The sequence below is a fragment of the Marmota marmota genome, unplaced genomic scaffold, assembly GCF_001458135.2.
Source record: "Marmota marmota marmota unplaced genomic scaffold, marMar, whole genome shotgun sequence".
Classification (NCBI taxonomy): domain Eukaryota; kingdom Metazoa; phylum Chordata; class Mammalia; order Rodentia; family Sciuridae; genus Marmota; species Marmota marmota.
This window is the reverse complement of record NW_026000057.1, coordinates 7,228,591-7,254,873: the sequence shown is the minus strand read 5'-3', so window position 1 is coordinate 7,254,873 and position 26,283 is coordinate 7,228,591. Positions and strand designations below refer to the sequence as shown.

General features: G+C 35.8%; 1 protein-coding gene across 1 annotated transcript in view; it reads left to right on the top strand.

Annotated features, from left to right (window-relative positions):
• The window catches only part of Iqcm (IQ motif containing M), a 301,720-nt gene that overhangs the window by 262,941 nt on the left and 12,496 nt on the right, over nt 1-26,283 (top strand). The gene's annotated exons all lie outside the window — the stretch shown is intronic.

The following is a 26,283-nucleotide window of genomic DNA, read 5'->3' as shown; positions in this document are numbered from 1 at the left end:
AGCTCATCCTTGTTTTCCAGAATGACATAGGGCCGTATTTCTGCCATCTTCAGGAGGGTTGTGGAACATTGTCAATAGTTTTATATAACTTGACCTCATTTGGAAAAAGTAAGTAACTGCCGGAAGAAATTTTATCACAGGTTGTGTTGTGTGTACAAAGTATTGAATCGTTGGGCTAGAACGAGGCAAGATTTTTCTTGAATGGCTTAAAGATCAAACTTCTAGACCTCACTGTGCTATCTTTCATATTATATAGTTTCTGGTTACCCTGGGAGCATCAGTTGGGCTGCAGTCTGCTCTTAAGAACAACGGATTTTATTTTCTGCTATGGAATTATGTGAAAAACTAAAATTAATAATTAGAAAACCCTCAAAAGATTTTTTTGTTTTATTTTTAAACTTCATATCAACACAATAAGCATACACATGCACAAGCACAAAGTATGAAGGATATTACTCAAAAACATGCTTGGAACTTAATGGAAACTTATATTTAAACAATGTTTGAGTTCTTGAAGACTCACTTCCTATCATTATAGTTCAAAAAAATAGGGATTGAGTGATTACTGCTTTTTCTTAAAATTACCTGGTTTCTAATGGAAATGGCTTATCTGTTAGAGGAAACAGGTGTTCTAGGATAAAGAAGCAGATTACACAATGGTTCTCTTGTTTCCTTACATATGGATGCACAGTCTAACATCTGAGGAGAGATTCTTATGGCTTTCACAGGATAGTATATCTTAGGCTTCTTATCAGCATTTATTCTTCATCCATTATTTTATAGTCAGTATACTTGTCCTAATTTAGATATAATAATTATCTGCTGCATAATTCATTATTTATTTTCTTTATTACTGTGTATGTCCCAAGAAAATGGTTTAACTTTAAGTAAAAACACACCTGCTTTTCCTTGGATTATTGAGAATTAATGTTCCAGGTAATAACTAAAATCTGCTCCAGAAGCATTGAATTTAAAAAAAAATAGTTGGTTTAATGAAAATTATTATTAAGTTTTACCACTGGCACAGTTGTGGGCATTTAATAAAACCACTTATTTTGAAGATACAGCAATGTGTGTGATTACTCTGACTGATCATTTCAAAGATCCTGATTGTGTTTAAAGCTTTTATTTTCACATTGCTTTTAGAATAGAGATGAAAATCCTTAGTATGGTCTAGAGACCCCTTACCTCCTATTCCAGTCTCACTGCACACTTTACCTTACCTCCTATTCCAGTCTCACTGCTTTTTCTCATGGTTCTTTCTATACAGGTCTTCTAAAGTCTCTTACTTTTGCCATGTTCCCTCTTGCCACAAGCCTTTGTACATGCTGTTTCTCTACTGTGGATACTAGATAATTCTACTTATCCTTCACACCTCTTTTCAAGTGTCACTTTCCAAAGGAGCCTTTATTACCTGACTGATGGTGATATTCAGCATTATGGGTTCAGTGTTCATTCTAGCTTTTGTCACTATAACAAGTCTACTTTAATTATCTCTGTCTAAGCAATGAATTCTACAGGGGCAGAATTTGTTTTGCTGACCTTTCAAACCCTCAGTATCTGGGACAGTACCTGTCTTAAGGTAGAATGTACATTTTTAATGGGGATGATATTGCCTTCAAGAAGGAAAGCTTGATTCATGAGAAGGTGAAAATAATTCTAGATGACACAATGGCTTCCAACCCTCCAAAAAGCCGCAGGACATAAAAAGATAAAAACTCTGTGGTACAACAACTTCATGGTATTGTCATACAGTCTCAGAGAGGAGAGCTTTGGGGAATAAATATCTGAGAAGTTTCCCTTAGGAGATTAAATGAGAAAATCACAGTGAAACAGTAAGACGGATGATCAAAAAATATTTATTGCAAGAATGGATGAATGGGTCAAGTGCAGTGGTACACATCAGTAATCCCAGATATTTGGGAGACTTTTTGGCAGGAGGATCACAAGTTCTAGGCCAGCCTCAGCAACTTAGAAAGACCGTGTCTCAAAATAAAAAATAAAAAGCACTGGAGATATAGCTCAGTGGTAAAGCATCCCTGGGTTCAATTCCCAGTACAAAAAAAAAAAAAAAAAAAAGAATGGATGAACAAAGCAAGACCATGATTATAAGTAATAAATTTCTGTCCCACATGCCGTTTTCACAGAGCTTTCTCAGGGACATATCCCAACATTAAGTAGTGACTGATTGTAGTTCTCTTGAGGATTTTTTCAAATCATATTTTCTGTCCTGTCCGTTAGTCTTTCAAAGCCTGCTATTAGTTATCAGGTTACTTACCTCCCTCTCCAATGTCTTGTGGGCTAAGAAAATAGGTGGCAAAACCAGAAAAGTGTTAAAAATAAGGGTCAAGCTGCTCTAGAATGAGGGCACAGAAGTTTCTTTTTGACTGATTAAGTAATCAACAAATGTGCCGGCACTGTGCTAGGAACTGTGTTGACATTTTATAATAACTTTAAACACTTTCTTTGGCTGCTCTTCTGCACATGCAGATTTGCCACACAGGAGACCCCTAAGTGAAGAGGGTCTTCTTTAATCCCTAAACACACTTTGCCATTTCGAGATGGAACACTTGTATGTATTTCATGAGTTGTTGCTTTTCCGCAAAGGGAAACTTAAATGATTTCAGCTTGTTAGGCTGTTCAAATTATTCTTGCTACATAAAATATAAATGGTCTAAGGCTGTGGCAGGAGCATGGTGAGTTCAAGGCCATCCTCAGCACCTTAGCGAGGCCCTCAGCAACTTAGCAAGACCCTGTAACAAAATAAAAAGGGATGGGGTTGTCAATCAATGGTTAATCCCCAGTACAAAAACATAAACTTTTTAAAATTTTATATATATATATAAATTCTGTATCCCTCTGTTAAATGTATTTGTTTGTTATTTCAACAGAAGGACACTTTGCTATTAACTGGCTAATTAATATTTCCCCATAAAATTACTTTGAAAAACCCTGTATTTGTGTATGCATATTCTATACTGTTCTTTTTCCTTACCTTGGAGACTATGTTCTTTTCTTTCTCTTATGTACTTTAAACACTTTCCTATCTGTGGTCGCTTATTATACTTCTTTTTGTTCTATAGCTGATTTGATTGTTTTTCTTGAGCTTTCGCCACCCACTTGAATTCTTTATTTTTTTAATCCCAAGAAAAAAAGCACTGCCCCCCCCCACGTGTATTTCTTACACACTCTTCTCCCTCATGTGGTTATACATTGGAACTTTTCATAAGATCTCTACCTCCTGTGTATTTCAATGTTTTTAGTAAAGATTATTCAGACTGATATGTGAACTCCCAGGGCATCTTTTTATTTGATTTTTTAATCTTGTTAATATTTTCTAGTATGGTTTACAAAAAGAGGTCAAAGTTTAAATATTCAGAATCTGGGAGGTCTCAATAAATCCATGCTTTGGTGTTGGCCATGTGCTGCTCCATACCGGTAAGTTTCCTGTGTTGATTGGGTCAATAGAATGGGGCAGCTGGGTTCCTTTAAAAAAAAAAAAAAGAATATTTGTTCTTTTTAGTTATACATGGCAGTAGAATGTATTTTTAACATATCAAACATACATGAAGCATAACTTGCTATTTTTGTGGTTGTACATGGTGTGACATTACACTGGTCATATATTCATATAAGAACATAGGAAACATGCCCAATTCGTTCTGTCTTTCCTATTACCATTCCCCTCCCATCCTTTCATTCCCCTTTGTAACATTCCCTATCCCCCACCCCATTGTGATTTAGCATCCAAATACCAGAGGAAACCTTCTGCCTTTGGTTCTTTGGAATTGGCTAATTTCACTTGGCATGGTAGTCTTCAGTTCTACTCATTTACCGGCAAATGCCCTAATTTCATTTCTCTTGATGGCTGAGTAATATTCCATTGTGTATATGTACCACATATTCTTTATCCATTAATCTGTTGAAGGGCACCTAGGTTGGTTCCATAGCTTAGCTATTGTGAATTGAGTTGCTATAAACATTGATGTGGCCACATCTTTGTAGTATGCTGATTTTAAGTCCTCTGAGTATATGCCAACGAGTGTATAACTGGGTCAAATGGTGGTTCTATTCCAGATTTTTAAAGGAATCTCCATATTGCTTTCCAGAGTAGGTTCCCATATAGATTGGGTCACTATAATGTGCCTCAGCACCTCAGGAATGTCTTCTCTCAATTTGAGCCATGGTGTGAGGTATCCAAGTGATAAAGGATCTTTTCACTGCTCTCAAGAGGTGAGAGTTCTTTGAGGAAAAGAATTATGTCTGGCATGCTAAGTGAAATAAGACAATCCCCCAAAACCAAAGGCCAAATGTTCTCTCTGATATGAGGATGCTAACTTACAATGGGAGGGTAGGTAAGAATAGAAGCACTTTGGATTAGACAAAGGGGAATGAAGGGAAGGGAGGGGAAATGGGAATAGGAAAGATAGAAGAATAAACTGGATATAACTTTCTTATGTTAATATATGAATACATGACCAGTGTAATTCCACATCATGTTCAACCAGAAGGGGATACTCCATGTATGTATAACATGTCAAAATACATTCTACTGTCCTATATAACTAAAAAAAAACAAATAAAAGAATTATATGCTCCTCTTAGTATCCATCTTTTGTGTCCATTTGGTATGAAAGAGTGCCTAGCATGTATTAGGCACATAATAAATGCTTGCTGAATACTTGATAATTAAACATTACCCATTTGGCTGTTTGTCCATAGTCCACTCATTTCTCTCTTTCGTCAACACCATTTGCTTCCAGACTAACTCATCTTTAATTCTGTGAATATTTTAAAAATGAAAAATTGAAAATGTTTAATTGCTTTTCCATAATATATTATCTATGACATCAGCTACCTAATCAATATTTTACCTCTAATTGAATTTGCACACATCGGGACATTATAAATGATGCCCACTGCACTTCAGTTTGTCTTCTGACTCCTCAAAGCGCTTCCGTTCTCCTCCATCTGTGCCCCTGATTTGATGATGGTGCTACCAGCAACGGCATGCCTATTCCTAGGCTGAGTCTAAAGACCCAAGCAGAAACTGATCACTAATTAGCAATGCATTTCCCATAGTGAAAAATTGGCCTAAAGTTTCAAGAAAAAAAAAATAGAGTTGCTGAGGCTGAAAATTAGCCTGCCAGTTCAGACCCATAGCAAATTGTTATTGCTCTCAAACTTAGGATCTTTACAATGGATAATTGAAGATTCTTTTAACTAAAACATTGTAAATGGCATAACTATGATGATCCTATTTGGAATTCAGCCCTTGTTTTCAGGGATTTACTGTTTTGAGAAATGTTTGATAAATTTATAGCAAAAGAGAAAATACTTCTGCCAACTACGTAAGTGCTTTGGACATAATTTGTATTCCTGCTGTTACATGCAGGAACTTGTGCCAGAGGGAAAAAAAGTAAAGAGAAATTTGGTTTGGAATGAAACCAGCAGTCTGGAAAGGTAGTTTCAATCTATAAATATCTCTCTTAAGGAGGATTGAACATCAACTAAATTTGGTCTCAAGAAATAAAATGCTTAAGATAATCAAAATATTCCATTCATTTAAAAATACTTATACTGGAGATGTTTTTGATGGATTTTCAAATAAGAATGGCATCTGAGGATTGTGATAAGTTATTTTATAAGTGAAAAAATGTAAAGAACAGTGCATTTTCTATATCATGAAATGCAAGTACTCTGTTGAAACAAAAATAACATGAAATAGAATTGAAAGACCCTGACTAATATCCTGGCTTATCCATTTACTAGCTCATGTCATCAAAAACCTCCTCACTTATAAAATAGAGTTAAGTCCTCAAAAAGTTGTGAGGTTTAGATAAAAGCCAACTTTCTGAAAATGCTTTGTAAATTATGAAACACCGTTCGAATAAACACATACTTTATTTAAAATAGTCTTATGAGGCATGACATTCCAAATAGAGAAAACTTCTCAATTAAGCATCCAGTAATGTGAATGTGTGATAATTAAATAGTTGAGTGAAGCATTATTAGAAAATTTCTCATTTTGGTTTATGAGGTATTGATTTTCATAAGATGATGTCATGAAATAAAGGACCATTACCTGATGAATGTGGAAAAGTGTCATGGAATCAGTGGCTCTCTCCTCCCATTCTGGAATAGGCACTGAAGAAAACAGTATGGAGCTGGGCACCGTGGTGAGGCCTGTAATTCTAGCAGCTTTGGAAGCTGAAGAAGGAGGATCATAAGTTCAAGGCCAGCCTCAGCAACTTAGGGAGGCCTAAGCAATTTTAAAATATAAAAGGGCTGGGGATGTTGCTCAGTGGTTAAGCACCCCTGGATTCAATTCCAAAAAAAGGAAAAGTAAAGGAAAGAAAACAGTATGGAGACTCCTCAAAAAATTTAAAAATGTAGAATTACTGTATGATCCAGCAATCTCACTGCTTTTTTTTTTTTTACAGAGTTGAAATCAGTATTTCCATGTAAACTGAATTTAGGATTCCTATGTTCATTGCACTTTATTCACAATAAACAAGATATGAAAATAATCTGTTCATTTGCAAACAACTGAATAAAGGAAATGTGGCCATACACACAATGGAATACTACTTAGCCTTAACAAAGAAGGAAATTCGGCCAATTACAACATGAACATAACTTGAGGACATGATGCTAAGTGAAGCAAAGACAAATATTGCATGACTTCAATGATATTAAATATCTAAAATAGCCAAATTCATAGACTAAAAGATCTGAATGGTAGTTTCCAGGGGCTGAGGGGACTGGATAATGGGAGACAGTTGTCAATAGGCATAATATTGCAGTCCGGTAGGATGACTAAGGTCCATAGAGCTACTGTACAACATCATATCTATAGTCAGTAGTAATATATTGTGCACTTAAAAATTTGTTAAGGGTAACCTCATGTTAAGTGTTGTGACAATTTTTAAAGAGTGAAAATGATCATTGTCACTGGTATTTGAAGACCATCAGGGTACAATTTTACATGAAGTCAATATGATGTAGAACTGTGTTTCATGCATTCTTCCACATTCCTTTCATGTGTGTGTGTGTGTGTGTGTGTGTGTGATTGTCTTCTTCTCCTTCTCCTTCTTCTTTTTCATGATGGGATTGAACCCAGGGGTGCTCAACCACTGAACAACATCCCTAGCTGTTTTTATATTTTATTTTGAGACATGGGCTCACTAAGTTGCTTAGGGGCTTGCTAAGTTGTTGAAGCTGGCCTTGAACTTGTGATCCTCCTGTCTCAGCCTCCTGAGATGCTGATACTACAGATATGGTCACCACATTGGCTGCATATACTTATATTTCAGAAAAGTAGAGATAAACTAGAAATAGGTGAGTTTAATAGGTAATTAGATAGATGATTGTAATAATCCCCTACAGATTCTAAGACATTTGGGAAGACAACAGCATCAATTTAATGAAGCTAATGGTATTGAACGAAGTTGGCTACCTAGTGATGCAGGTATTCCTTGTAGTCTTTGAATCTTCTATACATCAAAAATATTTATAATAAAAAAGTCTTAAAAATTAAGATGTAAATATTATACATGATGGATTTGAAGATCTTGGCTTTTATTAAAATATTAATAATGTCAGAATTTATCCAAAAAATCACTTTTTTTTCTTTTTGCTAATTGCCTACTGGTCTTAAATTTGCAGCATGGAAAATTTTGGCAATTATCCAAAGGGAAGAATGACATGAGATGGAGAAGTAGGGCTAGCTGGGAAAAAGTAAGATTTAAATGTTATTTCTATAGAGAAAGCTGAAGAGAAGCAGTGTTTTCAAAGACACCAGGATTTCTATAAGATGCAACATGTCTAGTCATTCTCTTCTGGGGATAGTGAGCAAGTCTTACTACCCATTATTTAACAACTAGAATTTGCATAGTACTTTATTGTTCCCCCAATATTTTCCTGTCTCCTGATGATCTGGTTGTAGGTAATCGAACTGAGCTACTTAGAATAATTTAGCATTCATTCTCATTCTTTGATAAAGAACACACAGCCCTTGACATGTGGGTTATATAATGCCCTAGTGGTTAAAGAGAAGCAGTGTGTTACACTTCAGGATGCCTTTCAGATTATGCTTCTGTATTTCCCATTATTTGTTGTACAAAAAAAAAAATTAAAAACCAAACAAACCAACTTGTACTTAAATAAAATATTAAATCTGGGGAACCCTTATATAAGCCATTCTTAAAAGAGCGACACTTAATCAGACCTCAAGTCTGTTAATTCCCACACTGTTTTTTTTTTCCTCTGCCTGAAAAACCATGTTCAGCAAATGATATTTTTATAATAGAAACAGTTACCATCACTGCAAAAAGTTGAGTCTCTACCATTTGTGTAAAGTGGCACTTGCTCAGTTTTAAAACACACACAACACCCCTAATACTTTGGATTCCGAGGCAGGTTAGCCCTTTTACTGCTGGCAGTGAAAACTAGGATTTTTTCTTCCTAGTTGCCATGTGTTTCCTAGAGGAATGTGTGATCAAAACAAATGTTAGCTATAGATATGTTTATATGTTTCGCTTTGTGACATCTTTCCCACTTGAATTGGCCTCTTCTAAATTCTTAGATTCAGTGGGGCATCTTTAAATACTATATGTGGATATGTGCTCTTCCTATTCCCTTAGCTATTTTTTTTATTTGGTAAAGTTTCTTTCTAACATGTTTCCTGTGTCAGTAAAATTATAAGCCAATAAAAAACAAAATAAGCTTGTCTGGAGTCAGTGATGTGGACCCCAAGGCAGTGTAATTGTATAATCAAGCAAATTCTCTAGAAATATTTAAGTCCCTTTCTCTGGCATAAATTAATGAATAAATAGGAAAACTTATTAAAATTAATCCTTTCTCAGAATGAGGAGATTAGATATACAAAACTATTTATAGTAAGTGTTTCAGATTAACTCTTCTGAGTGTGTGATGGAATTGCTAATGTAGAGGCCACGTTCCATGAGTTTCAAGTCAGTTGTTAAGTAGTGGGACTGGATTTGTTTGAGCAGGACCTAGGCATCCACCTATAGAGGGACTTCTACCTTGGGAGGCACCTGGGTGCCATTGAAATGGATCCTCACCTCACAGGGAGACTAAGCTCTCTGGTTATGGTAGAAAGAAAGTGAGGTGAACTTCAGGACACTAGATAGAGCAGGCAATCAAGTCCCCAGAGGGAGTAGGTATGGCTACACTAAACCAAGAGAATACATAAATTAGGCCCATTCAATGAAGAGACAAAAAGAGTGCTTAGAAACCAGTATTATAATCAACATTAAAATAATACTTTTGCAAGATAAATCTCTTAAAAAAAAGAAATAGTACAAAAACAGATGAAAACATGGGGGGGATATATAGGATTCATCTAAAAAGTACCATCTGAAATACTAGTTTCAAAAAGGGAAGCAAGAAAAAAATGAAGGAAATACTATTATCAAAGAAATAATGAAAGAAAAATTTCTTGACATCAAAGGTACGAGCCATTTAAACAGGCCCTTGATGAACCCAAGAAAATAAATGCGATAATGTACCCACCAGAATATGTTCCCATGTCAAATTATCCAAAAAGCTTACAAAAAAGAAATGAAACAAGTAAAAGAGGTTGTATTTAAACAAACTTGAACAAAAATGGCTTTAGACATAACAAGAATAATGGCTATGAGAAGATAATGCAGGGATGGATTTGAGATCCCACCTCGTGGCGTGGGAAGATTATTCAGTGATTTTTACATCCACTCCGCTTACTGTTTTATTCACTTGACATTAGAATTTTGTAAACCAATTAATTTGCTCATTTTTCCCCAGCTATATACTTACATCTCAGATGTTCCCTTGGCAATTCTTCGTTTTCTAGAAATGTATCTTTTAAAAAATGTTCTAGTAAGGGCCCGTTGCTGGTAAACATTCTCTTTTTGTTTTTATTTGCCTAAATTTCTTTACTCTCATTTTGCTTGGAATGATCGCTAATCTAGATATTTAATTCTTGTTCTGCAGTCATTTTTTCTTATTGCCTTACCAGTACTAAGATGGGCTTATTGTGGCTATTTTTAACTTAAGTGTTCTTTTTTTTATTTGAGTCTTTTAAAATATTTTCTTGATATTTGTCTTCCTGCAGTTTAACTAAGAGGTGTTCAGAGTTAGATCTGTTTTAATCTATCTTGTTTGAGACTTCAGAATCTTGAATGTGTATATTTCAGTATGTTCTTAGAAATTTTCAGCCACTGTTCTTTTGACTATTCCATCTTTTACACTATGCCCTTTGTATGTAAAGCTCCCAATTGATATTGGAACCTCTCATTCTTTCCTTAATATCCTGTAATTTATCTTTCATATTTTCTGTTTACTTAGCATTTTTATTAATTTTCAACTCTTTCTCATAGTTTACTCTTTCTTCTTCAACAATATTTATTTAACCAAATGGAAGTTTATAATTCCAGGTATTATAGTTCTAACCTATAGAAATGTAACTGGTTGTTTTCCATGTCACCCTATGTTTTAAGAATATCTCATTATTTGTTCATTTTTTACACTTTTGTTTTATTTTTATTTATTTTTTATGTGGTGCTGAGGATTGAACCCAGTGTCTCACATGTGCCAGGTAAGCACTTCACCACTGAGCCACAACCCCAGCCCCTTGTTCATGTTTTTAATACAATCTTATTTCTCAGGTTTCCCTAAGTTCCATTTTATCTCATATGTTTTTAAAATGTGAAATTCTTGGTAGTCTAAATCTTCAGTGTGTTGTTCAGCTTTTACTGATGACTGTTTCCTGGGGCATTATGTGGATTTTGAATTGTGATCTTATAAAATGCTCAGAAAAGATTTTCTGTGACTTTTTTCCATGTTTCTGGGATTCCTCCCCTCATTATGGAACAACTATAAATTTGTTTCATGGGGTTTCTGGGACCATAGAGCTGGTATAAATTTTAATCTTAAATCCACAGGGAAGAACTATGGTTGTATATATTCAGTGAAGTTTGAATTTTGTTTTATATTTTCTATCTAGTGTCTAGCTCATGTCAGACATGTTTGTAAGACATTTCTTTCCCCCCATGGACAGATTTTTATCTGTTCCATTCATTTACTGAGGTTATAATCTTTCAAAACATTACATGGAGATAGTAAGTCCATTCTTCACCTGATGTTGGCTCAGGGATTTTGTCTTGTTCTCCCTCACACCTGTGGATATTGGTTACAAATGATGAAGATTGACAACCCCTAGGTAGCTCTATATTTTATCTTCTACTGCTCACTCCGATTTATATCCTCCTATTAATTTTTGCCTCTTGGATATTTGCATTACTTTAATAGAGGGTTCTAGAGTCTTTAGGTGGCAAGGGACATGAGTTATCCCCTTCCTTCCTCCTTTCTATACACAGTCCAATATTATAATATGCCATACTTGCGAAGTATTCTTTTTGTTGTAGAAGTGAAATGTACATGGTGATACCTCTTTTTATTCATATATGTTGATAATTTCTTTAAATATAATGCTTTCATTCATATTCAGATAAGAACAAATTTAATTCACAGTTCCAAAAGTAAAAATAATATTACTGAAATCAGTATGATAAAAATAATTCATCATGCACAGCAGAAACTCAATGAGATTTTTAAGCAGTATAATGTAAATTTTTATTTTTTAAAATTTTAAAATTTTTATTATTTTTTGTTGCTGTGAGAGCTTTATGATTATACATATTAGTTGGGTTCATCCCCCAAAACTCATACATGCATGGAAATCAATTTCAGTTCATGATCCCCCTTTTCTCTCCCAATTCTCCTTCCCCCACTCCTTCTCCACTTTCTACTCTATTAGGCATATTTTTGTTCATATATTTAATGTTATTGCTTCTTTATGACTTTCTATCCTTCATTCCCTTTTATTTTACTCTAGCTTCCGCATGAGAGAAGACGTTCAACCTTTGATTTTCTGAGTTTTGCTATTTTCACTTAGCATGATATTCTCCATTTCCATCCATCTACTGGCAAATGCCATAATTTCATTTTTTTCAATGGCTGAGTAGAACACCATTGTGTATGTGCACATGTGTGTATATGAACTGTAATTTCTTAATCCATTCATCTATTGACGGGCATCTGGGTTGATTCCATAGTACAGCTACTATGATTTGTACTGCTGTAAATATTGATGTGACTGTGATGTGATAATTTTAGTCCTTTTGGGAAAATACCAACAAGTGGGATAGCTGGGTCATATGGAAGTTCCATCCCTAATTTTTTGAGGAATCTCCAAACTGCTTTCCAGAGTGGTTGTACTGGTCTGCAGTCCCACCAACAGTGTACAGGTGTTCCTTTCTCCTCACAACTTCAACAGTATTTATTATTATTTGTATTCTTGATCCTTACCATTCTGACTGGAGTGAGTTGGAATCTTAGTACAGTTTTGATTACTTGCAAAGGATTCTTAAAGACGGTGTTTAAATCAGTTAGCAGTCATGACAATCTTCTAAAGTTAGTCCTTCATTTTGTGATCACCTCTTGACTATATTTAATTTTTTGCATATTTTTCCAGATTCTTTACATGCATTTAGCAAAAACTGCTACATCACTCTTAAAAATTTTATATCATGGTGGTATTTTATATTCATATGTCAGATGAATTATTTTAATGAATCTGTTTTGAAAATAAAAGGTTGAATTGAACCATGATGTCAACGAATAAATCTCAAATGAAATTTAAAAACACTTTTAAAAAATGTAAATGAAAATACAATATCCTGAAACTTGTGGAATGCAACTAAGAAGTGCTTAGAGCAAAATTCTGTTAATATTGAGTATATAAATGGCTATATTAAAAAAGAAGAAAAATTTCAAAGCAACAATCTAACCATCCTCCTTAAAAATCTAGAAATGGGAGAGAATACCCAAAGCAAGGAGAAGAAATGTGTTAATAAAATCCAAAAGGAAATAAATGGAATAAGAAAAGAGAAACAATAGAAAATATCAACAAAAATAAAAGTTGGTTCTTTGAAAATATCAACAAAAGCTGCAAATATTTATTGAAATTCAGAGAGACAGGGGAGAGGGAGGGAAAAGACTCAAACTACTGGGTTCAGAAAGAAAACAGCGGCCATTGTGACTGACCTTATAGAAATAAAAGTTTAAAGAATACTGTCAACATTGACTAGGGATATAGCTCAGTTGGTAGAGTGCTTGCCTCACATGCAGAAGGCCCTATGTTCAATCCCCAGCACCACACACACACACACACACACACACTCAAAACAAACAAACAAACAAACAAATGCTAAGTGAAGTTAGCCAATCCCAAAAAACCAAATGCTGAATGTTTTCTTTGATATAAGGAGGCCGATTCATAGTGGGATAGGGAGAGGGAGCATGGGAGGAATAGACGAACTCTAGATAGGGCAGAGGGGTTGGAGGGGAAGGGAGGAGGCATGGGGTAATTAATGATAGTGAAATGTGATGGTCATTACTATCCAAAGTACAGGTATAAAGAACCAAATTGGTGTGAATATACTATGTATACAACCAGAGATATATGAAAAGTTGTGCTCTATATATGTGATAAGAACTGTGTAATGCATTCTGCTGTCATATATAAATTTAAAAAATAAATTCAAAAAGCCCCCAAACATCTGGCATGTCAACAAATAGGAAACAAATGAAAGGGGCATACAAACTTTTGAAACTGACTCAGGAAGAGATAAAAATCTGAATGCTCAGGTAACAAAAGGAGAGATGGAACTAGTAATCAAAACCTTCCTATAAAGAAAACATAGCCCCCACCAGTGCCATCTTTCAAAGTTATCAAACATTTAATATTAATGCCAATCATTATAAAGCACAGATACCATTTTTCTACATTTGTCCATATGCTAGTTCCATACCACCTGGATTACTATAGCTTTCCATTCTTAAGGTGGAAATTTAGATTGTTGCTGTGAGATATTTCTTATTTTGTAATGTCACTGTTTACATATTAAATATTAAAATCAAGAACAGAACACTTTCCAACTCATTCTAGGAGCAACACCTGATAAATACATCAGAAGAAAACAAAACTCAGAACAATATTCCTTATACAGATAGATGAAAATAAATGCTCAACAAAATATTAGCAAATTGAATTTAGCAAAATATAAAAAGGATTTTATACCATCATCAAGTGAGATTTAATCCAGGGTGCAAAGTTGAATTAACTTGCAAAAAAATCAATCAAAACAACACACACAATAACCACACTATAATTTCAATAGATACAGAAAAGTGATATGAACAGATCCAACATAAAAAATCAATCATCAATGCAACATACAACATTGGTAGAATAAAGGATAAGAACTATATGATTATTTCTCTAGATACAGGAAAGTCATATGACCAAATCCAATACAGTTTTGTAATAAATACACTCAATAATTAAGAACATAAAGAAATTCTAAACCTGATAAAGATTATCTATGAAAAATCTAAATTGATGCCATTTAGTATCTACCTTCATATGAATGGATAAACCAACATGGTATATCATACAATGAAATATTAATCAGCAATAAATAGAATGAAGTTCTGACACATGCTCCAACTTGAATTACCTTGAAAATGTTATGCTAACTAAAAGAAATCTATCAGACAATGTGGCATGTTGCTTGGTTCTATTTATATGAAATGTCCCACATAGGCACATCTGTAGAGATGGAAATTGGGAATAGGGAGCAGGGGTAATGGGAATGACTGCCAGTGGGCGGGTTTTCTGGAAGAGTATTGAAAATGTTCTAAAATCCAATTGCAGTGATGACTATACAACTCTGAGTAAGCTAAAAAGCCTCAAATGGTGCTCTTTAAAGGAGTGAAATTTATGGTGTATGAACTGTCAATAAAGCTACTTTTTTTTTTAAGAAAGGAATTTACTCTAGAACAACTCCTCATCAATTAAAGGAAAAGAATTAAAAATGTTCCTCCTTTTGTATGAACTGTATTTGAGGGTTGATAAAGAATCTTAGTTGATGAAGATAATACAGATTTTCTTACCAAGAAATCACACCAAAGAATATTGAAGAAAAATCACCATTTTGTCACATTTAAGAAACCAGTTGAGGCAAAGATCATCAAAGAATGAACCTAAAAGTCTAACTGATTATTTTAATAGTGGGGGAATTGCTCTGTCACTCATGCTACGTTCTGAATAGTTTTCCTGCAACCTTCCATTTCATATGTTAAAGTTCTAACCCCCATGATGATGACATCAAGAGGTGGAAACCTTTGAGAAGTCATTAATTCATGATGGATGGTGGAGGCCCATGAATGTGACTATTTCCAGGAGAATTTTATGGCCCCTTCCATTATAAGAAAACTCAGCTAGAAGGAACTAGAGAATAGGCCTTCACCAGACATCAAATCTGCTGGCACCTTGATCTTGGACTTCCCAGCCTCCAGAAATTTGGGAAAGTAAGTTATGTTCTTCATAAGCCACCCAGTCTAAGGTATTTTGTTATAGCAGCCTGAGTAGACTTAGACACTACCTAAACCCATTATCTATCTTAGCATCACCAAAGGATAGATAACAATATCATGTCCAGCTTTGTGGTGCTAATATGGAATGTGGACTATCACTTATGAAGTTCTTATTGAAAGGAGATGGAAAAGGTCATGCAACTGGAAAGTATTTTGAACATTTTGAGTGGACAAAACATTTGTTTTGCTGGTGAAACCGATTAAATGACACCACAACAGAATCAAATAGAAAAAAAAATCTGTAATATTATACATTCTATAGAACTATTGGCCCAGTTTCTTCAAGTTAATGGAATGAAATTGTTTTAAAAATGGGAAGGAGGAGGGTTTCAGATTGAGACTTGGGAGATATAACCAAATACAATATGTGGACCTTATTTGTATCCTGATTCCAATAACTGTATGTAAAAGAAGGTTCATCTTTGAGACAATTGAAAAAAAATTTAGTACACCTTTGGCATCAGGCAATGCCAAGGAATTTTTATTATTTTTGTTAGGTATGTGACAATAATTGTAGCTTGTACGAAAATGTACATGTTTTTCAAAGGCACATTAAAATTAAGGGAAATGAGGTCTAGGATTGCTCTGAAAGTACTTCAGCCAAAAAATGCAAAATGTTGATGATACCTATATCTATGCAACAAGAGTATATTCTCTACTTTTTGTTTGAAAAATGTGTACAGTTAAAAACATTTGTTGAAACAAACGAGTCCCTCTGGGGTCACCACCTTTCCCCCACTCTTTTTTCTCCTCTGGCCCCCACTGGGAGCTCCACAGTATTCAGTCTGTAGGTGACATCACAGTGCGGATGCTGTACAGTGATAATAAATCACAAGTGCACAGACTCACATTTCTCATCTTATTTTGTATAAGAGAGAGCATTAACCAATCTATCTATGCAAGACCTTCCAAATCTTATTAATTTTTCTCTTTAAAAGTGATGGGAAGCCACTGAAGGGTTTTTAATGGGAGATGGCACGATCACATTAGAGAACTGAGAAGTTTACTCTGGGAAGAGAGTAAGCTAAGGCACTGGAAGGAACCTGGTTCAGTCAACAGTGTATTCATTCAAGCATGTTTATTGAGCACCAAGAATAGGCTAGGCTTGTTTCTAAGTGCTGAAGCAATGCAGTGGTAGAGATGATGGATGGTTACAGTTGGAATTATGGTGGTCATGGAGAAAACTGAAAAACTTGGACGTATATGAAAGATATTTTGAGGGTAATATTAGTAGGAAAAAACTTGACAGTGGTTTGATAGTAGAGGAGTCGAGATTGGCTTGGATTTTTGACTCGCGAAACAAGATCAAATATCTACAGTGAAGAAGATCAGTTTGCAAGGAAAAAAATTACAAGTTAAATTTTGAATATATAAAGCTTGATGAATTTATCAAGTCAATACCTCGACCTGCATCTTGGGGGTGGGGGGAGACTTGGCTTGTTGAAGTCTTGGAGGTCAATTTGTGTTCCATCCATCTACATAAAAATGACATATCTCACCACTTTCCTTGCAAGCAGTTTTCATGAGCTCTAGGGTCACCTTCTCTGTTTGGTTTTCTCAGCTTGCCCTGTGCTTCGGCGTCTCCTCCTTCCTTTGTGCCCCTGTTATCTTGGCATGGGCTGCTACCATGGTGACCGTAGCCTCTCCATCACACTTGGTTTTCAGTTTCCTCATATTTGGTTGTTGAGCCTTTGAACAGAGGCATCAAACTTACTTTTTGTTACCAGAACCTGACACTTGTAGGTACTTACTTTTAGGGGCACGTAAAGGTGTGTATCCCAAGGTGCATGGAGACCCTACAACAATGAATCCTGGGACAGAGCTGGTCCCACATCACTGAGGCAGCAGGCTCCCTCTAGAATCTTTCTCAAACAGCCTTTTAGGATGAATGGCAGTAGCAGCCCTTCCTTCATCCCTCCCTCCACCTCACCACTGCAACACATGGAGTATTCAACTGATAAAAGATCAGCAGGAGAATTTTGTTGGTGTTAGTATTTTTACATGCATGGCTGGGAAAGAGTTCACAGAAAGAAGAGGAAAAAACTAATGAGAGAGTGGACTTGGGCTTCTACAGCATTTTAACAAAGGGCCATAAATTGTGGAGATGTGAATAGATAAAGGAAAAGAGGTTGGGGTTTCTAGGAGCAGTAAATTGTGGGAAAGTGAATACCTGGGTAAACTAATGGGAGATAAGCATTGTTGGGTAAGATTTCTTGCACATACTTCACTCACTACCATTGGTGAGAGTCATCTCCTCTTCCTGGTATGGGTCACCTTCAAAAGAGAAAATGGCATTTTTAGGAAGAAAGGGGGAGGACAGAGAGTTCTTCCTGCATCTGCTGCTTCTCAGTTGCCTTAAAATAATTCGTATGTGGAAGTGGCCTGATGGAAGTGGCACATGCACTTGGATCATCAATATGGATTCATATTGCTTCTCTGTCTTGAATCTCAGTGAACTAAGATGATCTCTCTGCTGTTCCTCTCAGGTCTCAGATTTCACTGGGAGACCTAATTTCCTTCACTGGTTCTAATGATTTTCCCATTCGCAGAACCTGGTAAATTTACGAGGATTTCTAATAAAAGATAAGTTCCAGAATATTGTATAGAAAATGTGAAGATTTACCATAGAGGGGTTTAGCTTCAGTAGACAGTTTATCAAGACAATCTATCCTTTCACATTTTGTAGCTGATTATTTTAACATTCCTGAAACCAGCTGCTGAGTTTTCAATCTAACTAGAATTGTACACTTAAAAAAACAAAATTGTATCAAAGTTGGTTCATTGACTATGGCAAAATGCTGTCCGTCTACTCACAACATCACATGCATGTGGTATAAAATGATAATGCCTCTCGGAATCTGTATTATCGTTGGAGAATCAATGAGGTGTTCATTTTTCACATTCATGATTTCAAACACCTCTTAATGACTAGATCTTCTCTGAGTTTCCTAGATTTATGAGCAAGTCAAAATGTATTGACCAAGCGTTTTGTCCCAGTTTGCATCACGCACATCATTATTTAAAGCATCTTCATTAGGCAGTGGAAGCAATTACCAGTCTAACCAGGCTTCCGCCTCCTGGAGGATGACAGAGACGTTCAAGAGACACAATCAGTGCTAGTGCTTGGGCCCTGGGATAGGCGGGGGGCTCCACATACATGTAACGGATGTATTGTCTCAGAGGTGTGTATCTGCATGTGTTTCACAGTATTAAAGCTTTTAATTTTTTTTTCTTTTTTTCTGCTCAAGGATATGATCAGTCAAAATATGGATAAAAATAAAACTCAAGTTCCACTTTTCCACTGCTGATCTAAACTAGATGCATGAAGCATTAGCAAAATTGATGGGCTTAAATCTGTTTCATTATTCTAACCAAAGTATCGAAGCCTCAGGGTGATTCTGCCTTTAGTACCACTGAAACTTAATAAGAACAGTATCACTCAAAACAATCACATAATAGGGCCTTTATTGTTGATTCATTAGCATCCAGAGACAGTTCTGCAAGGGATTATTCCCTTCTATTCAGCACGAGGTCTTTTTTCTTTTTCTCCCTGACATTGTGTTTTTATCCCAGAAGATTGCTCTGAGTGATCAGATGCCAAATACAACATGGGCTTTTTATCTGAGTTTCTGTAGGGGGAAAAAATGACCTGGGAAAGTACCCATTTTGCTACTAGAGAAACTTCAGAGTAGAAATTAGAATTATAATATGCCATAGTGTCATATTAAAACTAGGACCCAGTGCCAATTTCATTATAATCAGTTTACCAGGAATCCATGGAAACAACTCTTTCACTGACTAAATTACTATACATCCCCAAATTTTGGAAGAGAAATCTACACAGATGCAAAATCTAAATAGAACAAAGCAGACTAAAGAGTTGGCAATATTCCATTGAATTAGGGCCGTGAAGACAAATAGTCTGTGTAATTCAGCCATTTCCCCAACTGCACCCTGACAAGTATTTTTATATTTTATGAATTCACTCATTCATTTATTCAGGGGTTTATTGAGCATCTACTACATACCAGGTTCCATCCTAGAAACACGAGGAACGATTGTGATCTAAATAGTAAAAAAATCTCTGCCAGTAATGAATACATATTTTAGTTAAAATGAAAAAATACATAAAATGAATAAAATACACACTATATTATGTGCTTCTTAATATTATGAGAGGGAAAGGACCAGAAAGATGATAGGGCATCCTGAGGTTAGGCAGTGCTTCCATTTAAATGGAATGGTATATTAGTCAGCTTTCTGTTACTATAACAAAATATCTGAGGGAATTACTCTAGAAGAGAAACAGTTTATTTGAGCTTATGGTTTTGGAGCTTCCAGTCCAAAGTCAAGTGGCCCATTGATTTGGACCTATCCCAAGGCTTGTGAGGTGGGGCGAATCCACCCAACTCCTCAGCCAAGAATCAAAAGCAGAAGGACCCACAGTTCCCCTGAGGGCTCACCCTCTAAGAACCTCCTGCAAAGTCCTGCCACCTAGTGCTTCAAGCACTTCCCAATAGAGTCCCTTTGAGGACTGTGTGTTTAACAATTAGGCAAACCATAGCAGGTGGCCTGGAGAAACTGCATTCAGAATGTGACCTGAAGGATGCGAGGAATGGAGCTAAGTGAATAATCGAGGAGAAATTCTGATTAAAAGAGTGAACGGCACAGACAAAGGTCCTGAGCAGAGAGTGTGTAGAGGGTTTCAGACCAGCTGAGGAACCCAGGCAGTTGGAAAAAAATGAATGAGGAGGTGAATAGCTGGACCTGAAGTAGGGGGCTAACTGGAGGGGCATGGTAGGGTTTATGTCCTCGAGTGTGCGGGAAGGGGAAAGTTTAATGGAGCAAAAGAGGGACATTTTATGCCCTGGCCACTGAAGAGAAAGAAACTGAGGGCTGAGGAGGAGGCAGAACGGGGGCTCTTGGGAGAAGGTGGAGTAGCCCAGGCAGTAACGGCTTGGGAGAAGGGGCCTCTGGAGATGGTGGTAAGTGTTTAGATTTTGAATGTCTTCAGGAGATACAGCCAGCAGGACCAGCTGTGGGGTTCAGGAAAAGAATCAAAGTCTAATGATTGAAGCCTGGACCCTTAAAAGATGGAGAGATTCCGGAGCTGAAGAGGAAGGTGAAATGGGAGTGGAGCAGCTTTGGAGAAGTTCAAGGCTCACAGTAGGATCCCAGGTCAGAGGAGGAGGAAGAGTCCCTAACACACTGGGAGGAGGCTGAAGAGGTAAGAGGACAGTAGAGGCTTGATTTGACTGGAAGCCCTGGGACATTCCAGATGCGATTGGGAAGAAGGAAGGGGCCAGACTTTTAGGGCCTCATGGATAAGGTTCAGAAATCTGTGGTTATGAGAGATAAGCTAGGAATAATTGCTTTATGTCTTGATTAGAAATATTCATCATGTTACAAAAATTTAGTATGCCTCACTTTAATTTTAGTTCTAACATCTGAATAAAAATAAATAAATAAATAAATAAATAAATATTTCGTTATGAAGGTCATAACAAATAAATTTTGTTATGAAGGTCAATTTATTCAATTCTATTGAGTTGGCCAAAAGGTATTAAAAAGAAGCTTTTTTACTAAACAGATTAAAGTAATGATTTATTTATTTACTGCTCTAAATGTGAAAGATTCCTGTCTTCTGGAGGAAAACAAACTGGTTATGAAATATGATTATAAACTTTAGTTAAAACCAAAAGCTTCATGTGGGCAAATTATTCATATATTTCAACAAGAGAGACTGACATAACCCAGGGTGAATGGCATTATCAAAATAGATTGTAAAGAGTTTTTTTGGCCATACCCACTTCATTTTCATTTTAAAGTAAATGCAGTCTAAAAGTCTAAATGGATGTCTTGAATAGACATGTAAGATTTAAAGCTTTTTTTTTAAAAAAAAAAAAAAAACAGAATTATTTGTGTTTGTTACTTCTGTATGTTGGACTATTCTGTTAGATAAAAATGAGCTGCTCAAAAGTGGGCCCCCAAGATATGTTTAGTTAATTTTTTTATTGTAGAAAAAATACGTTTCTTATCTCCCTTACCCCATAAATATGAATCTGGTTTCATGTTAGAGTCATAGAATAATCTTTAAAACTGAAGGGCCATTGAGTGCCATTTGTGAATAACATCCACAGCTTCAGCCCAGCCCTATCATCTGTCACTGCACAATGTCATCTCAGCTGGGCAACTCTGGCAATATTGCAGCAGGCTATTGTTTATGGAGAAAGCTAATATTAGGAGGAGATGTGATAAGAATGCTTTTAAAAAAACTAATTGAATGCTATCTGCTTTTTGGCACTAGTGTCCTGTATCTCTCTGTAGTTTATCGCTTTAGAGTCCTTTATTCAGTCTTTTTATAAAATCCCATTATTTAAAAATTGAGGGCAGAGCGATGGCATGTAAGGAGCTTTATATATGAGCCCGATGCTCAGTGATAACCCTTTCTCCTCTACTACTCAACAAACTCTACTTTATTGAAAAACATGGGCAAACCTACAGAAAGTATTGAAATGTGAGTCATAATCCACGGTTCACTTCTAATACTTGCCAGATTCTTATCATAATTTTTACGTAGGAAAAACTAAATTCAGAAAGTGGGAAAACATTCTGAAGGTGGGGTGGGGATATTTCTATTAAATCAGGCTCCGAATTTTTTTTTCAGTTGATTTCACTTATAAAGTGGTTACAATATCCCCAAACAAGAAAAAATAGATGGACAGATATATGATTAAAAAGACAGAGTCAAATATCACTTGTAGAATCAAGGTTTTCACTGTTTGGCTCTTTCATGGTTTTACTGTGTTGGAATTTTTTCATAACAAATCATTCAAAACACAAAATATTCAAATATTGCTCTGGATCCGTTAGTGAAGAGGGAATGGACATTTGTTTGTTTCATCCAATGATTATTTCATTTCCAAGTTTAAATAATCTGGCAGCATGTTTGCTGAGGAAATTCCATACTTCCATCTGAATATGAGGAAACATGAATTTGGAGGAAAAATCTATAAATTAAATTACAGTATGTAAAAAAAACCCCACAATTGGTAGCAAGAAAGTAGCAATGGGAACAGTGTTTTTGCAAAAGGTTCAGGAAGAAACCAAAGTATAAAAAGTGCCTGTTCTTCATTCCATAGAATTAAATTAAATTAAACTGACAAACCATAAAACTAATACTGAAAATAAAATTTGAGAGTAGCAATTGTTTGACTTAGTTTTTATTTTTAATTTTTTTTTTTTTACAAAAACATTTCCAATTCCCAGCCATCCAGACACCAAAAAGTGGCAACTAACTTACTTCTGGAGATGAGGACTCTGTTGTGTTAGGCTTCTCTGGCTTAGCCATGGCGTTCTGGGACTTGGATATAGTTTTGATGTCTCTGCCTCCTCCCCTCCTTCTGCAGGGAAAGAGGACGAGGACGAGAGCAGAAGTATCAGATGGCCTGTAGGCGCCCATCTATGTAGTAGCACAAATACCAGCTGAATGTATTTTTGATCAGGTACAAAGAAACAAATGGCTGTTGGTTTTTCCAAATGTTGTTTACCCTCCTGATATTCTTCCCAACTCCCATCATGTATAAATATGTATGGTATTTATTTTAGTGTGCAGCTGAGAACAAACGAAGCAAGGTACTCTGGTACCAATATGAAGTTATTGAGCTTTTAAACTGAATGGATTTGGGACTAACTTAATGGCTAGTTTTAGGACAAATTTTGCTGAAATAGAATATCCAAAAAGATTTTTTAAATGAGTGGGAAGGGAGGGAGAGAAAAAGAGGTGTGATTCTTAGTACTTAAACTTTGCATGAAATTTTGTGGCAGAGAAAGGGACTGGGGATGATTTTGGCCTCTGTTTTTAAATATGTCTAGACATCTAATTTTCAAGCAAATGTCAACTATCAGGCAACAGCACATACACCCTTTTTGAAACAAAATATTCAGAGCAAGGGTTAAGAAGCAATAACAGCAGAAGCGAAGGATGGAAAGGGGTATTTTACCAGGGGTAAAAAGTATGTGGAAAATGAATAAAGGAGGGTTTAAGAGCTTGATATTAGCGCATCCTAGTTCAAATACACCAGGGAATGAAAGTGGGGAAAGGGAAGGAAGGAAGGAATAAAGGAAAGGAAAAAAATCTTTTAGTCAGAAACTTCATTGTTGAAAATGTCTTAAACAAAAATCTGAACATCTGCTTCCAGAATTTTCTGTTTCTTTTAAAACAATTTTAACACTTCTAAACTACAACCAAAGGTTGTGGTAGGCTTGGCTGTCAAAATGATTTTTTTTTTAAGTTTTTTTTTTAGTTCTATATGGATACAATACCTTTATTTATTTCTATGCAGTGCTGAGCATGGAACAGAGTGCCTCACACGTGCAAGTTTTGTGCTCTACCACTGAGCTACAACCCCAGCCCCTGTCAAAATGATTTTCAAAGATAGCTTTGGAGTAGTGAACAAGGGGATTGGGGTGATGAAGATGGATTACGTTTTAGTCCACTTTGTGTTGCTGTAAGAGCATATCTGACACTGGATAATTTACAAAGTAAAGAAATATACTCCTCACAGTTCTGGAGCTGGGAAGACTAAGAATGAGGGGACAGATCTGGGAAGAGCCTTCTTGCTGCATCATAACATGGCAGAGGACATCATATGACAAGATGAAGTGTACAGGACAACCTAGTTTCATGGCAAAGCTACCCCTGGACTAACTAGCCCATTCCCTCAATAATGACATTAATGTATCCATGAGAATGGATTATTTCTGACACCTCTAAAGTTCATACCTCCCAGTTCCCCAGCAGACTGGCAACTGAGTTTCAACATGAGCTTTGGAGAGACATTCAAATCATAGCAGACTGAAATGCACCAGGAGGCAAAACTAAGACCCATCCACACTTCAATCTCTGAAAGGCATCGGCTGCCAGAACTTCTGTCAACCAGCAGTAATACAATTTAAACAGCACATACTTTATCAGACAAGGCTCAGTGAGGGTAATGAAATGCACACCATCATGTTAAGAAAAAATAAGGATTTGATAGAAGTTATTTTAAAACATTGCTGGAGGGCTGAAGGCAATTGGGTTCCAGGACAGAACAATGGAAGGCTGATCCACCAAGATCCTTACCCCACAGTCTGCTGCTGCTGTGACTGCTGCTGGTCACCCAGGAATCCAGGTAACAAGCCTTGGAACACTGCAGCAAGACAAACTCACTTTTTCTAGACCTTGCCAGAAAGAACTGAAATACCGTTGGGGAGTGGGGCAGAAAAATGGTCTCCACCTCATTTCTGTCTTCTGGATGTTGTGTTAAGTGCAGCTAATGGACAGAAGATAGTTACTACCCAAGCTTAGTTGCAGGGGCATCTTATAAATATAGTTGCTCTTTTAAAAAAGAGCAACTATATTTATAAGATTTAATTTAATTTTAATTTGATTTAATTTCTGGCTACTTTAGGTCTAAGAAAGATTGAAAGGGAGAGTTATCCCATAATACCCACTACAGATCCAATATCCAGGAACAGAAAAATATCTGCCAATACTTGTATAGTTATTTTGCATTTCAATTATGGACCATTTAGTAAATATAGTTGCCCTTTTAATTTTTTTAAAAGGGCAACTATATTTATAAGATGCCCCTGCAATTAAGACTTGGGTAGTAACTACCTTCTGTCCATTAGTTTATATAAAAGGTAAACATATATCTGAATTATTTATATAAGTAATTAATATTCAGAGAAGTAAAGGTACATTTTACTGATAGTTTAGATTTCAATCTTGATCTTGCAACTCATTAAAAATGTGGTCTTGGGGCTAGGGTTGTGGCTCAGTGGTAGAGTGCTTGCCTTGTGTAGGTGAGGCACTGGGGTTCGATCCTCAGCACCACATAAAAATAAATAAACAAAATGAAGGTATTGTGCCCATCTACAACTAAAAAAATATATTTTAAAAAAGAATATGGTCTTTTCTATCAGTTACGTAACTTGTGTAGATCTTAGTTTTCTCATCCTTAAAATGAGAATTATAAGAGTAACATCTCATAGACTCAGTGACAAGAATGGATGAGAAAATAGATGTAAAGTGCTTATGTAACGTGATTAATTATTTTTGTTTTGTTGCTGAGGTCATTTGTGTTGCTTGTTGGACTCAGGCACTTCACCACCACGGCTTAAGTCTGAATCTGGTTATGGAATTTACTAAAAATATCACTATGAGAAATTTACCTAAAATTTCTATGCCTCAGTTTTCTTATATGAAAACTTGAGATTATAATGCTGTTATATTGGAATGTGATTAAGAAATGAATAAAATAATTCATACAAAATTTTAATAGTGTCTAGCACAACATAAAATCCAAGATATTTTAAAAAATATTTTAAATTTAGCTGGGTACAGTGGTGCACACCTGTAATCCCAGAAACTTGGAAAGCTGAGATGGGAGGATCACAAGTTCAAGGCCATCCTCCGCAACTTAGCTGGACTCTGTCTCTAAATAAAAAATGAAAAGATCTGGCATATAGCTCAGTGGTAGAGCATCCCTGTGTTCAATCTGTGTACTGCCAGAAACCAAGTTAAAGTTAGTTACTGAATGTACTTTACCAATATCAGTCTAGTCAACTTTTTATTTTTTCTTGGAAATTTTAAGAACAAAGATATAGTTTTTGCATCCTTTTGAGAATCATCTCTTGCTGTTTATTCTATTTTATAGACACAGATTACATTATAAATTATCTCAGGCTAATCCCAGCAGCTTGGAAAGATGAGGCAGGAGAATGTCGAGT